Consider the following 16,584-nt stretch of genomic DNA (forward strand, 5'->3'; position numbering starts at 1 on the left):
AATGTCAGGTCCATGAATCAAGGCAAATTGGAAGTGGTCAAACAAGAGATGGCAAGGGTGAATGTCGACATTCTAGGAGTCAGCGAACTAAAATCGACTGGAATGTGTGAATTTAATTCAGATGATCATTATATCTACTAATGCAGGCAGGAATTCCTCAGAAGAAATGGAGTAGCCATCATGGTCAACAAAAGAGTCCAAAATGCAGTACTTGGATGCAATCTCAAAAACGACAGAATGATCTCTGTTCATCTCCAAGGCAAACCACTCAATATCATAGTTATCCAAGTCTATGCCCCAACCAGTAATGCTGAAGAAGCTGAAGTTGAACGGTTCTACGAAGATCTACAAAACCTTTTAGAACTAACACCCAAAAAAGATATCCTTTTCATCATAGGGGACTGGAATGCAAAAGTAGGAAGTCAAGAAACACCTGGAGTAACAAGCAAATTTGGCCTTGGAATGTGGAATGAAGCAGGGCAAAGGTTAATAGAGTTTTGCCAAGAAAATGCAATGGTCATAGCAAACACCCTCTTCCAACAACATGAGAAGACTCTACACATGGACATCACCAGGTGGTCAGCACCAAAATCAGATTGATTATATTCTTTGCAGCCAAAGATGGAGAAGCTCTATACAGTCAACAAAAACAAGCCCAGGAGCTGACTGTGGCTCAGATCATGAACTCCTTATTGCCAAATTCAAACTGAAATTGAAGAAAGTAGGGAAAACCACTAGACCATTCAGATATGACCTAAATCAAATCCCTTATGATTGCACAGTGGAAGTGAGAAATAGATTTAAGGGCCTAGATCTGATAGACAGAGTGCCTGATGAACTATGGAATGAGGTTCGTGACATTGTACAGGAGACAGGGATCAAGAGCATCCCCATGGAAAAGAAATGCAAAAAAGCAAAATGGCTGTCTGGGGAGGCCTTACAAATATCTATGAAAAGAAGAGAGGCAAAAAGCAAAGGAGAAAAGGAAAGATATAAGCATCTGAATGCAGAGTTCCAAAGAATAGCAAGAAGATAAAAGAAAGCCTTCTTCAGTGATTAATGCAAAGAAATAGAGGATAACAACAGAATGGGAAAGACTAGAGATCTCTTTAAGAAAATTAGAGATACCAGGGGAACATTTCATGTAAAGATGGGCTCGATAAAGGACAGAAATGGTATGGACCTAACAGAAGCAGAAGATATTAAGAAGAGGTGGCAAGAATACATGGAAGAACTGTACAAAAAGATCTTCACAACACAGATAATCATGATGATGTGATCACTAATCTAGAGCCAGACATCTTGGAATGTGAAGTCAAGTGGGCCTTAGAAAGCATCACTATGAACAAAGCTAGTGGAGGTGATGGAATTCCAGTTGAGCTGTTTCAAATCCTGAAAGATGATGCTGTGAAAGTGCTGCACTCAATATGCCAGCAAATTTGGAAAACTCAGCAGTGGCCACAGGACTGGAAAAGATCAGTTTTCATTCCAATCCCAAAGAAAGGCAATGCCAAAGAATGCTCAAACTATCACACAATTGCACTCATCCCACATGCTAGTAAAGTAATGCTCAAAATTCTCCAAGCCAGGCTTCAGCAGTACGTGAACCATGAACTTCCTGATGTTCAAGCTGGTTTTAGAAAAGGCAGAGGAACCAGAGATCAAATTGCCAACATCCACTGGATCATGGAAAAAGCAAGAGAGTTCCAGAAAAACATCTATTTCTGCTTTATTGACTATGCCAAAGCCTTAGACTGTGTGGATCACAATAAACTGTGGAAAATTCTGAAAGACATGGGAATACCAGACCACCTGACCTGCCTCTTGAGAAATCTGTATGCAGGTCAGGAAGCAACAGTTAGAACTGGACATGGAACAACAGACTGGTTCCAAAGAGGAAAAGAAGTAAGTCAAGGCTGTATATTGTCACCCTGCTTATTTAACTTATATGCAGAGTACATCATGAGAAATGCTGGGCTGAAAAACACAAGCTGGAATCAAGATTGCCAAGAGAAATATCAAGAACCTCAGATATGCAGATGACACCACCCTTATGGCAGAAAGTGAAGAGAAGCTGAAGAGCCTCTTGATGAAAGTGAAAGAGGAGAGTGAAAAAGTTGGCTTAAAGCTCAACATTCAGAAAACGAAGATCATGGCATCCAGTCCCATCACTTCATGGGATATAGATGGGGAAACAGTAGAAACAGTGTCAGACTTTATTTTTTTGGGCTCCAAAATCACTGCAGATGGTGACTGCAGCCATGAAATTTAAAGGCACTTACTCCTTGGAAGAAAAGTTATGACCAACCTAGGTAGTATATTCAAAAGCAGAGACATTACTTTGCTGAATAAGGTCCGTCTAGTCAAGGTTATGGGTTTTCCTGTGGTCATGTATGGATGTGAGAGTTGGACTGTGAAGAAGGCTGAGTGCCAAATAATTGATGCTTTTGAACTGTGGTGTTGGAGAAAACTCTTGAGAGTCCCTTGGACTGCAAGGAGAGCCAACCAGTCCATTCTGAAGGAGATCAGCCCTGGAATTTCTTTAGAAGAAATAAGCTCCAGTACTTTGGCCACCTGATGCAAATAGTTAACTCACTGGAAAAGGCTCTGATGCTGGGAGGAATTGGGGGCAGGAGGAGAAGGGGACGACAGAGGATGAGATGGCTGAATGGCATCACACAATCGATGGATGTGAGTCTGAGTGAACTCCGGGAGATGGTGATGGACAGGGAGGCCTGGCGTGCTGTGATTCTTGGGGTCACAAAGAGTCGGACATGACTGAGCGACTGAACTGAACTGAACTCTTTATGCGCTGGGAAACCAAAAAAAATTTTTTTTTGACTCACCTTATGCCATCCTAATTTGTTGTGATGTTCTGGAACCAAACTTAAGTATTTCTGAGGTATGACTGTACTCACTGAGGTTTCTGCTACATAATACAAGTAAGGAAGGTTATGAATGGCATTCTATGGTGTATCCCTTTAGTGATTCTGTGTCCAGCAGTAAATCCTACTGGAAGATTAAATAGTTTGGCAGTATCTACTTTAACTAAATATTTCCCCATGATCCAGAAATTCAAATTCTTATACATGTTCAACTGAAATTAATACATGTTTATCAAAAGCAATATACTAGAATGTATGTGTAAGTATTATTTTTAATAGGTAAAAATTAGAAACTGCCCAAATTTCTAACACCATGAAATAGAAATATGAACAATTTAAAACTAAATGAATGATAGTGAATCTCACAAACATAATGTTGTGGAAAAGATGCCAGGCACAAAAGAATACTGTGATAATTAATTTTACCTGTCCACTTGACTGGCTACTGGACAACCAGATTAACAAGGGTGTTTTTGTGAGGGTGTTCTGAATAAGAGTAGCATTTGAATCAGTGGATTCAATAGATTGCCCTTCCCAACGTGGATGGGCATCATCCAATTCATTGAAGGCTTGAATGTAAGAAAAGTTACAAGAAGGAGGAATTACCTTTTTCCTGCCTGATTGCTTCAGCTGGGGCATTCTAGCTTTTCCTGCTCTTGGTGCTCCTGGCTCTCAGTCCTTCCAGTTCAAACTGGAATCTACATCATTGACTTTCCTGGGTCTCAGACTGAATTATATGATTGGCTTTCCTGGGTCTCCAGCTTGAAGATAACAGATTGTTGGACTTCTCAGTCTCCATAAGCATGTGACACAAGTCATCTTAATAAATCTATCATCTATCTATTTACTGGTAGTACTCTTGCCTGGAAACTCCCATGGACAGAGGAGCCTGGTAGGCTGCAGTCCATGGGGTTGCTAAGAGTCGGACACAGCTGAGCGACTTCACTTTCACGTTTCACTTTCCTGCGTTGGAGAAGGCAATGACAACCCACTCCAGTGCTCTTGCCTGGAGAATCCCAGGGACGGGGGAGCCTGGTGGGCTGCTGTCTATGGGGTTGCACAGAGTCGGACACGACTGAAGCAACTTAGCAGTTGGAGAACTCTAACACATATTTATATTCAATTGGTTCCACTCATGTAAAATTTTAAATCAGGTAAAAGTAAAAATGTTTGAAGTGTAAAAACAAGTGAAAATTGAAGTCAACATTATGGGTACTCTTAGGAGAGACAGTGAATGGAAGGGAGCATGAGAGAAGCTTCCAGGTTTCTGGTAATGTTGATTTTTATCTGTGCTGACTATTCAGAAATATTCAGTTTTGAAAAATAATTTGATCTGTACATTTATTACATTAGTATCTTTGTGTATATATATTTTACTTCAACAGACAGTTAAAATAATCTATTACAAAGTCATAGAAGAATAAGACAACACAAAAAGACAGGACAATTAATAATTTAGTGGGGGATGATCAATTAGTTTAGTGGGGGATGATCAATTAGTAAAGATCCTTGGCTATATGAGGTTCTTGCTTAAGTTAAAAAAAAAAAGCCTGTAATATCTCATGAAAATTATAAATATCATGTATAACCTCACAACAATTATACAAATAGAATCGTAGGCACTTGTTTCCACATTTGAATATAGTAATTATTCTTCTGTTTTACTAACATTTTGAATAAAGTACATTGTTCATAGATAAATTTAACATGCAATCTTTAATTCTAGAAAAGAGGAACGAATATATTTCACAGATGAATATGATAACTGATAGGATTTTTGTTTTCCTTTTTTTGAGGGGAGGATGAATTTATTTTCATTTATATGAGCTATTGTTGCATTTTTTTAGGTAAAATATTATACTGTTTTTGTTGTTGTTGAATAGAAATTCAAATATAAGTAGTGTCTTGGTTCATTTGAGCTGCTGTAATAGAATACCATGGGCTTCCCAGGTGGCTCAGTGGTAAAGAACCCACCTGCCAATTCAGGATCTACAGGAGATGTGGATTCGATCCCAGGATTGGAAAGATCGCCTGAAGTAGGAAATGGCAACCCACTCCAGTATTCTTGCCTGGAGAATCCCATGGACAGAGGAGCCTGGCAGGCTGCAGTTCATAGGGTTGCAAAGGATCAGACACGACTGAGCACACACAAAGAATACCATAGATGGGTTGGACTATGGCAGAAATTTATATCCTACTGTTCTGAAGGCTAGGAAGTAAAAAACCCCACAGGAAGTTTCCGTGTCTGGTAGAGGCCTTCTTCCTGGTTCATAGACAGTGGATTTTTTGCTGTTTCCTCACATAGTAGAAGAGGCAAAGGAACTCTGGGGTGTCTTTTATTAGGGCACATTTGTGTGGGCTCCAGTGTCATGACCTAGTCACATCCAAAAGGCCCTGCCTTCAAATATGAAAACACTGGAGATTAGGCTTCAAGGTATGGATTTTGAGGTGGGGGAGGACACAAACTATCAGTCTTTAGCAAGTACAGAAAAGTACAGATGCTGAATTGCAGAAGGGGTGGTAGTATCTAGTCTCCCTCCCACATTGGCACATCTATACAGGTGTCCCTCACTTTTTGAAAGTTTGCTTTGTGCTTTGTTTTTACAAGACTTACAATAGTACCTACATGTATTACCTACATTAGTTTTCATGAACTGAAAGAAATACAAAGATTTTCACTTGTATAAAAAAGGCAAAATGTGAAAATAGTATTCATTGTTGGTTTTGCACCCAGCTGTTATATAGGCAACCTATACCTTGGAAGCAAGAGTACCGCCACTAAGCTTCTTGCCCTGTAACTTCACTCAGCATCCTAGTAATAAGCTGATGTAACTGTGTCTATGCTTTGTCTCAATTTTGTGCATCCATTAGCCAGATGTGTTCCAAGTGTGCTCTTTTTTATGCCATTATGAAAGTTCTCATGGGAATGCTCTACTTTCGGATAATGGGGGAAACCTGTGCTTTCTTACTCACTGAGGCTGGAAGCTTGCAATTACACTCTCCAGAGCTGCTTATCACCTGACTTCATGTTAGCTTTTGCCAGTAAGAAAGTATAGATGAAATATCGAAAAGCAGAAAGAAAGTGGGAGCTATTAATATTCTCCTCTATCAGTGATTGCTGGTAGTAAGAACAGCAGTTGATTGAAAATAGACCTATGTTCCCTTAGGGTCAGGAGACATTCCAACAATATGAACATGATTGAGGGCTTCTGAATTGGCAGCAGTCCAATTTTAAATGCAGGGAAAAAAAAATGACATCACTTCAACCATTTTAGTGACACATGAAAGCTCATAGCTTCCATCCTGAAGGAGGAAGCAACTTCTAGATAGCTTTTTTCCTTTTATTCCTTCTGTCCGTGGTACATTTTCTCCTTCTCCCTTCTGCTCTTCCATTTCCATATCCAGTTCCCTGCATTAAGGCTCTCATGCTTTAAATAACTAGAGAGGTTTCTCTTTCCATGATAAGATAGTAAACAATTCAACAAAGAAGCATTAATCCAGAGTAAAAAGCACTGATACATGTTAGCACATGTGGAAGCTGCATAGACTTTGAGAAAAGGCAGCTAATTGAGGTGAATAAATTGCAAAAACCAAGCATATTCTTGGGTAGAATTATGAGACTCATCCTCTTCTCCAGGGAAATGTTCCTTGAATGGAGCCTTGTTTAGATTTCCTCTTGTTGTGCTAGTCAGGTTGTTCAGTAGTATTAACCACTGATGATTCTAAAGAAAAAAAAATCTTTAGATCTGGCATCTTTCCACTTGATGTTTATTTTTGATGGCCTAGCCCCTTAGTTTTAATGGGCCACTTCCTTGGGGACCAGGAAACAAAGCCTTGATTTTAATGAAGGTCAAAGATGATGTTAGGAGATTATATAAGAAAATCTCATACAAAGCAAGGAGAGAAAGCATGGATTCAGAAAAAAGAAACGTAAATTCAGTAACACAAATGAAGTCAGGAGAACAGAAAAAAAATGTATAAGGTACACTGATTAAAAAAAAAGTGTACAAAGGAGATTAAATGAAAAGCACAAGATGTTAGAAATGAAGTCATATATATCCATCAACACTCAGTCCAAATGTACTAATCCTCCAATGAAGATAAAAATTGTCAAATTGGATGTGACAAAAATGTGATTTTGCATAATTAAATAAAATCATACCTGGAATACAGACAGAGAAATCTTGAAAGTGAAGATATGTCAAAAGAAAAAAAAAAAAAAACCCACAAGGGAAAGGCTAACCAAAAAGAAATTTTTATGTCTATAGACTTTTTGACAAAAAAAAAATATTGCTGGAAATTTTTAAAAAATCCATTGTAAGCTTTTGAAAGATCCAGATTTCCAGGAATATGTAACAACTATAAAGCTGTATACACTTACTAATATAGACTGAAGATATGTGAAGCAAAAATTGACAGAACCAAACAGAAAAAAATTTAACTCAGTTTTCTTACTACTTTATAGATTATTCAGACTCAAAATCTTAAGAAAACTACAAGCATAATTAGTCCAGCATATGCATGTTAATGTATATATCTACCTCTATCTATATGTATCTATACTGGCATTGATCTGTCATCTGTATATCTCTCTCTTTGCTCTAGAACTGGAGAATACATATTCTTTCCAAACAAACATATAACACTTAAAAGTTGACTATCTATTGGGCCATAATAATTTCTTTAAAAGAATGAGACTAGTTTGCTGGCCACAATGAAATTAAGTTGCAATTAAATAATAAAAGCATAACTGAAAATCTCTGTTGTGTTGGAAAGGTAAACCCTCACCTTTCTGTGCCAAATAAATATAAATATAAAATAGTATGAATGAATTGGAATGTAACTTGAAAATTAGAAATATTTGATACTGAGTACTAATGAAAGTATTTTATCACATTTGTGGTATACATAAAAAGGGATATTTAAAGAGAAATTTATGCAAGGAGATCAGTCCTGAATATTCATTGGAAGGACTGATGCTGAAGCTGAAACTCCAATACTTTGGCCACCTGAAGAGAAGGGCTGACTCATTTGAAAAGATCCTGCTGTTGGGAAAGATTGAGGGCAGATGGAGAAGGGGACAACAGAGGAAGAGATGGTTGGATGGCATCACCGACTTAATGGACATGAGTTTGGGTAAACTCCAGGAGTTGATGATGGACAGGGAAGCCTGGCATTCTGCAGTCTATGGGGCTGCAAAGACTTGGACACGACTGAGTGACTGAACTGACTGAACTGAAAGAGAAATTTATAATATTAAATGCTGAGATCACAGAAGAAGAAAAATAGGAAATGGAACAATTAACCATATTTACACAAAAACAAATCTGAATAAAAAGCTGGCCTAACCAGAACTTTCCCTCCAATTATGGAAATTGTGTATTTTTTTTTTTTGAAATTGCATATTAAAACTCCTTATAATTTATGTTAAATACAAGAATTTAAAAGAATCATTTTTTTCCTTCTTCTCATTATTTTAAATAGAAAAAATCTAAAAAGCAAAAAGAATATTAAAATATTCTAGTGATAGAACCTATTCATTTACTGAATGGTTTTTACAAAACCATTTAAATAGTTTAAAATGCTATTCTTTTCAGAAAGGAAGAGAATGATCTAGAATTCAGCACTCAGATTTTCCTTTAAGTAGCTAAAGTACTTTCAAAATGTATTTTTTGAAGCTGAACTATTTAACAAATAGGAGACTAAAATCTACTGTTTTCACAGGAACTACTTTTAAAAAATTGCTGTCTTAAAAAAAAAAAGGCATGGCTGAACATGATTGTTTTTCTACTAAATCATTTTTAAAATTTAAGGTATTTGTTGAAAATACTGGTCATGTATTGAAGTCAATCAACAAATGATAATTTTTATCAATATGAAGACAAGTAATAGCCTCTTCCTCATTCACACATGAAATATAATAATATGAACATTTATTTTTTCTCTTATATCTTCTCAAACCTGATTAGAATAGTTAATTTACTAAGTGATAGGAATATAGTTTTATTATACCAAAATTTAGAAGTGTAGTTAGGAATAATTTTTCATTCCAAATATACTTGCATTTATCAATGTCAAAGATAAGCTTAAAGGAAATTAAGAAATCATTTTAATTTGTGACATATTTATAAACAATAGATTACATTGAAATAAGGAGGCCTTTATTGTTTCTCTCAGTTTTATGTCAGGTAGAATATAAAGAAAATTGTGGTCAGTATGTATATATGTTGTTGTTGTTGTTACATCGCTTCAGTCGTGTCCGACTCTGTGCAGTCCCATAGAGGGCAACACACCAGGCTCCCCAGTCCCTGGGATTCTCCAGGCAAGAACACCAGAGTGGGTTGCCATTTCCTTCTCCAATGCACGAAAGTGAAAAGTGAAAGTGAAGTCGCTCAGTCATGTCCAACTCTTCGCAACCCCATGGACTGCAGCCTACAACATAAAATATACATTTACCAATTTGGTGTTACAGTTATTTTGGAGCCTAATCCTTTTCTTGTAATAATTTTTTAGATGGGTTTTTATTTAAATTTATTTCTTTTTGTTTAAAAATTAAGTCTTCTTGACAATTCCTCAAAGCATATAGCAAATACCATCTAATGACTCACACATCAGCAATTCTCTCTTTGAAAAAGCATTAATCCATTTCTGAAGACTTAAAAATATTTTCTTTCTGGTAGTTTATTCTCTAACCATTACTCTGGTCTGAGCTCTACTCCCCAACATTTGCCCATTTCAATTGCATTTAATATTTTCTTGTCAAACACTTTTGTTTCCTGCAACTTTTAAAAACAATCCATTGCACTTTGGTTGCAAAACTCCCACCTTATAAAAACCCAACAATTCATCTACACTGAGCTACCAACAAGCAAGAGAACGTTATGAGAAAACACAGTTTGCTGACTGGTTGCACTTTAAAATTTTAACTAAGTGGTTGCTTAGTATAGCATGGCAATCCTACCATATACTCTTACTCTTTTTTCTTCCCATTCTCTAAGAATTTCACTTATACTCACTCCTCATAGAACCCCAGTGACTCTCTTGCCTTACTCAATCTTGCTGATGACTCTGCTTTATATTGTGAAAAAGAGTGAACTACTCTTTACAACAAATTCTACTATTCTGCCTACATGGAAACTCACACATCTTACTGAGGTACCTAGCCTCCAAAAATGCCCTCCAATGCGTCTAACCTCTGTCATTTTGCCTCTTGGTATAGTCTCTGCCCAAATTCTTTGTAGTAGAGTTGTTCTATGTGACCAATACATTACACTTTCAAAATTAGGTTATGAAAGCTATCATTGCTCCCTTCTATCTGTCTGCACTTTTTCTAGAGAAAGGCAGCTCATAAACAGTCTTATGAAATGACCCACACTGTCAGGAATTGCAGCTTCTCCTACAAACAAACATATGGGTATGCTAAGAATGAATTTTTCTGCAGAAACGGTATCTTTGGCTGACAGATTAACTGCAATCACATAAGAAACATCGAGCCCTGAGAAACCCAGGAAAGCATGCTCCTCGATTGCTGCACCTTGAATATTGTGTAAGGTAATATGTACTTGTCATTTTAAATTGCTAAGTTTGGGGGTGGTATTTGAACAACAATAACAAAATAAATTGGTATCAGAAATTGGGTACTATCAAAGCAAAAACCTAAAATATGGGAGCGAGTTGGAATGGAATTGGGAAATGCTGTAAGGATTTTGAGAAAACTGTTAGTTAAATCATTAAATGCCTTGAATAGACTGTTTATAGAATTTTGAGCTCTGAGGTGGCTTGGTGAAGTCTTCAAGTGAGAAAAATACTACTGGAGTGGATATTGAAATAAAGGAGATCCTTTTAATGTTATGGCATAAAATTTATCAATCCCATTGTTTGTAGTAATGTACAAATTAAACAATGTGCCAATGAACTGGGTGATATAGCTAAGGAATTATATAACTATAGGGTTGAAAATGCCATCTTGCTTTTCTTGATGCAAGATGTGAGAAGAGAAAGATAAGCTAATTTAGAAGGTCCATTAAATAATGAAGCTGGGACTTCCTGATTTTGAAGGTTACCAACTGTTTCAGGTGGCAAAGAAAGCTAAAATTAATAAAAGGCTTCTAAGCAAAGATCAAATCAAGGCAGCTCTCAGGAAAGCATGGTTTGGAGATGAAGCCAAAGGAATATAATTGTAAAATCATTTTTTTTTGAGATCTAGCTTATACAAAATGCACTGTAAATGATTAAGAGTGTTCTTCAGATTCTCTCAATCACACAACAGGGCCTCTAGGAAGCTTAAGGTCATTGTTTCTCAGTCATCTCAGTGGAAGCCCAGAGAAGAGAAGAACCTATCTCAAGTAGATATTGTGCCTGACTTTTGCTTAATGGAGTGAATAGCAATAAAATTAATAGAAGGTCCACAATATTTTCAGTAAAATTATATCCATAGAAGCATTGCTGTCTTGGGTTGAAAGCACTGAAATACTGATAGCTTGGATTTAAGAGAATAAGAGGAAAAGAGAAGGGCTGGAGGATCTATTCTAAGCACACTCCTGTGGCTGATGATAGGAGACTCAGATCCCTCCCACAGGGTTATGCATAGGGCTGTTCTTACCACATCTGATCATGATTCTTTTACAAACACAAACAGATTAATAAAAATCCCTCAGCCAAAAACACATGCTATCTTTGATACATGTGGGCTTCCCTTGTGGCTTAGCTGGTAAAGAATCTGCCTGCAATGTGGGAGACCTAGGTTTGGTGCCTGGGTTAGGAAGATTCCTCTGCAGAAGGAAAGGCTGCCCACTTCAGTTTTCTGGCCTGGAGAATACTATGGAGTGAATAGTCCATGGGATTGCAGAGTCGAACACGACTGAGCTACTTTCACTCACTTGATACACAGAGGAAGAGTAAATTGGAGTGTGGAAGCGGGAAGCCTGGAGTTAGAGCCAAGAGATGAGTAAAGTTATTTCCAGGTAGGGATAGCACTAAGTTTTAATTAAGTAACTTGAAATATTTGCTTGAATGTACTTAAGAATTACTTTTTACCAGTATCTATTGTGTGCCAAATTTCCATCTTTGAGGCAGAGTGTCTGCAACATTTATCTTGTTTCCATCTCAGCACGTTGAGTGTATGAGACACACCACTTTCCCTTTAGTTTTCAAGTTTTCAGATCAAGAGGAGCCATACACAAGGAGATGTTCATAAGGAACAACACCTACGGGATCTCATTCACACTCTGATTCGATTTTGATAATGAGATTCTGGACTGGGAGCTGGTTGTTATGGGTCATGGGATGAGATGCTTAGGGATATTGAGAAGGTGTTCATATATTTTGCATGTGGAATGGATATAAGTCATTTTAAGTCAGGGGCTAGAAGATAGAAGATAGCCTCCAAATGGTGCCCTGGCATTCACACCTTTGTAGTCTTCCTCTTCTTCCCATGCTCTACAGTGGTTCATCTCTGACCACGAGAGTACAGAAAAAGTAATGATCTGTCATTCTGAGACTGAGGTGTATAAGATACTTTGGCTCCCTTATTTCTTGTTCTCTTTCTTTGGTATCACTAGTACTTGGGGAAACCATAGGGTTAATTTTTACCAAAAAAGCTGTAGGTAAGGTGAATTTGAGATGCAGTATTTTATAAATTGTGAAAGGTCTTCATCTCTCTCTTTTTTCCCTGTCACCATATCAATGAAATCCTTGCTGATAGAGCTCTTATGAGTGTTGACTTGGGTTGAGAAGGGTCTCTAACCCATACAAAGCACACATATAATATGATTAAAAAATAAAACTTAAAAGACTTATTTTGTGGCTCCTTATTATGTTAGCATAATGTGGCATACCAACACATACACAGAATTTGGTCCTGAAACAGTGCTGCACTAACAAAGCTCCAAAGCATGTGACATTTGTTTATGTGGTGAAGACTAGAAAATTGGTGATTCATGTGATATGATAGCAAATATTTGGTAAAACTCTAAGGTGAAGTAATTTGGGAGGCCGACCTGTAAATCTAGAGCAGGGTTTAGCACTATTGATAGTTGGGGATGAATAGTTCTTTATTGTTGGGGTTGTTTGCATCAGTGGGATGTTTAGCAGCAAGCCTAGCCTCTACCTACTAGATACTAGCAGCATTCCTCCAGATGTGAAAGCCAAAAATGTCTCCAGACATTGACAAATGTACTCCAGAAAGCAAAACTGCCCCTAACTGAGAAGGAAACCACTGCTCTAGGAGAGGAGACCAGAGGAGATACATTTAGTGGGCAAACTGATGATTGTTGACTGTCTTACAAAGAAATTTTGAGCAGGACATGAACTCAGGAATTGAATGTGGTTTAAGAACATATGGGGGTTCCCTGGTGGCTCAGTGGTAAAGATCCTCCTGCCAATGCAGGAGACAAGAGTTTGATGCCTGGTCTGGGAGGATCCCACATGCAGCGGATGAGCAAAGCCTTTATGCCATAACTATTGAGCCTGTGCTCTAGAGCCTGGGAGGCACAACTGCTGAGCCCGCGTGCCACAACTACTGAAGCTCACGGGCCTGTGCTCTGCAACAAGAGAAGCCCCCACAGTGAGAAGCCTGCACACCACCACTGGAGTAGCCTGCGACTAGAGAAAAGTCCACAGCCAAAAATAAATAAACATTTAAAAAAGAATATACATTTTTCTCTCTAGAAAAGTCAAATATGATGCTCTACAGTACATATCCAAATATTGGTCTACAAATGGAAATAATCACATAATCAGAGTTGTATTTCGGAAAAGGCAATGGCAACCCACTCCGGTACTCTTGCCTGGAAAATCCCATGGAAGGAGGAGCCTGGTAGGCTGCAGTCCATGGGGTCGCTAAAAGTCGGGCATGACTGAGAGACTTTCGTTTCACTTTTCACTTTCATGCATTGGAGAAGGGAATGACAACCCACTCCAGTATTCTTGCCTGGAGAATCCCAGGGACGGGAAAGCCTGGTGGGCTGCCGTCTATGGGGTCGCACAGAGTCAGACGCGACTGAAGCGACTTAGCAGCAGCAGCAGCAGCAGAGTTGTATTTAGGTGCACTTCTTATACTTTTCATATTTCTTCATGTTCCAGGCTTATTGCTCCCCTGACTTTTTTGCTTTAATTTTTGAATCAGCCTTGTATTTTAGAACATTTTTAGATTTAATGAAAAATTGAAGATGGTACAGAGTTCCCTGTGTTTATACCCCGTTTCCCAATTATTAGCCTCTTACATTAGTATAATACATTGTTATAGTTAATGAACAATTACTGATACTAAAGTCCACTCACACATAATTATTAACTAACGTCCATATGTAACTCACATATTCTTAGTTTTTACTTACTCTCCTTTTTCTGTTCCAAGATTCCATCCAGGATACTACATTGTATTTAGTTGTCATGTTTCCTTAGGATTCTCTTGTCTGTGACATTTTCTAGGAATTTCTTTTTCTTTGATGGCATTGGCAGTTTTATTGAGTACTGATCAGATATTTTTTTAGATTGCCACTCTATTGTGATTTGTCTGATATTTTTCTGATGGTACACTGGGATTATAGGTTTAGGGGAGGAATACCATAGAAGTGAAGCATCATGTCACATCATGTCCAGAGGACATATTATCTACAAGATTTATTACTGTTGATGTTGACCTTGATTACCTGGCTGAGCTAGTGCTTTTCAGCTTTTACACTGTGGGATTACTGTTTTTTTCCACCCACTTTCCATATTGTAATAATAGGAAGGAAGCCACTGCACAGCTCACATTTGAGTGAGGAGTTCATTCAACCTCTTTGAAGGGGTGTATCTACTAATTAAGCAAATCATTTGGCTTTTACAGGAGATATTTATCTCTCATTCTCCATTTATTTATTAATATTAATGCAGTCACTTGTGCATATCATTATGGAAATATGGCTAGTTAGTTTATAGTTTGAGTTATAACCAAGAATTCATTGCTTTCTTGCTCAAACAGTTTTAGCTTTGGCCATTGGAAGCACTGTTTAAATTGGCTTATGTTCCTTATCCCCTGTCAATATGTTGTTGGTGTTTTTAATACCACTTGATTTTCTGTCACTACAAGATGCTTCATGTATATCCTGTATATTTTTCCCTAGTCCTGGGATCAGCCATAATATTTCTACATTATCCTTTTAAAGTCCATGGGATCAACACTGATGGCACCTCTTTCATTTTAGTATTGATAATTTTGTCTTCTTTCACTTTTTCTTTGTTAGTCTGGCTAGAGGTTTATCAATCTAACTGATCTTATTCAAGAACCAACATTTGGTTTTGTTGATTTTCTCTATTGTTTTTATGTTTTCAATTTTATTAATTACTGCTTTAACTTTTTCTTTTTTTTAAGAGAACAGAAATATCTTTATTTCTGTTTGCTTAGCTCAGATTGCTTCTTTTTCTCTAGTTCCCTTAGGTGGAAGGTTAGATAATTGACTTTAGGTCTTTTTTCTTTTCTAATCTGTATTCTTAATGCTCTAAATTTCTCTCTAAGCACTACGGTTAATGCATTCTGCAAATTTTAAATTGTATTCTCATTTAAATTTAGTTCAGAAATTTTAAAAAAGTTTCTCATGAGACTTCTTCATTGACACATATTTTGCTTAGAAGTGTGTTGTTTAATATCCAAATTATTGGAGAATTTTCCACCTTTTATTGGTTGTTATTGGTTTCTAATTCATTTTCATTGTCATCTGAGAATATATTTTGCATGATTTGTATTCTTTTAAACTGGTAAATGGTATTTTATTATTTTATTCCCTATAATGCAGTCTATTTTAGTGAGTGTTACATGTGAGGTTGAGAAAGATGTGTGTGTGTTCTGTTGTTTAATGGACTATTTTATAAATATCAATGAAATCAAGTTGATTGATAGTTCTATTTAGGTAATCTATATCTCTACTGATTTTCTGCCTTCTTGATTCATCGATTACTGAGAGAGGATTGCTGACTGCAATGGATCTCCAACTACAATCATGAATTGTCTGCTTCTCTTTGCAATTCTATCGGTTTTTGTTTCAAGTGTTCTGACACTGTTTTTAGATATGTATACATTACAGGCTATTATGTCTTTATGAAAAATTGACTTCTTTATCCTTCTGAAATACCTCTTTAATCCTGATAATGTTCCTTGTTCTGAAATCTATTTTGTCTACTTCAGCTTTCTTTTGATTATTGTTAGCCTGATATATCTTTCTCCATCTCTGCATTTAATCTATCAGTGTCCTTATATTTAAAGTAGGTTTCTGTAGACAACTTACAGTTGGGTCTTTTCTTGACTGTCCTAATCTACTCTGAAAATCTCTCTTTTCATTGACATATTTAGACTATTGCATTATTGATAGAGTTACATTAATATCTACCTTATTTATAACTATTTTCTAATCATTATATTTGTTCCTTTTTTTCTTTATTTCCTTCCCTTTTGCATTTTCTAGTTTTCATTTGACATTTTATAAAACACTTTAGAAAAATATATTTTTATTTTATATATGCATAATTATATATAAGATAAATACATATATTTTATAAAATTAATTTCATTTTTCTCTCTCCCATTTTTCCTAATGTCTGGAAATCATTAATAGCTTACTGTCCATAATTTTGCCTTTTCCAGAATGTCATATAGTTGGAATCACACAATTTTTAAACTTTTTTCAAGTGGCTTCTTTCACTTATTAATATGCATTTTAGG

Source organism: Capricornis sumatraensis, chromosome 3 (assembly GCF_032405125.1).
Source record: "Capricornis sumatraensis isolate serow.1 chromosome 3, serow.2, whole genome shotgun sequence".
In the NCBI taxonomy this organism is placed as follows: Eukaryota; Metazoa; Chordata; class Mammalia; order Artiodactyla; family Bovidae; genus Capricornis; species Capricornis sumatraensis.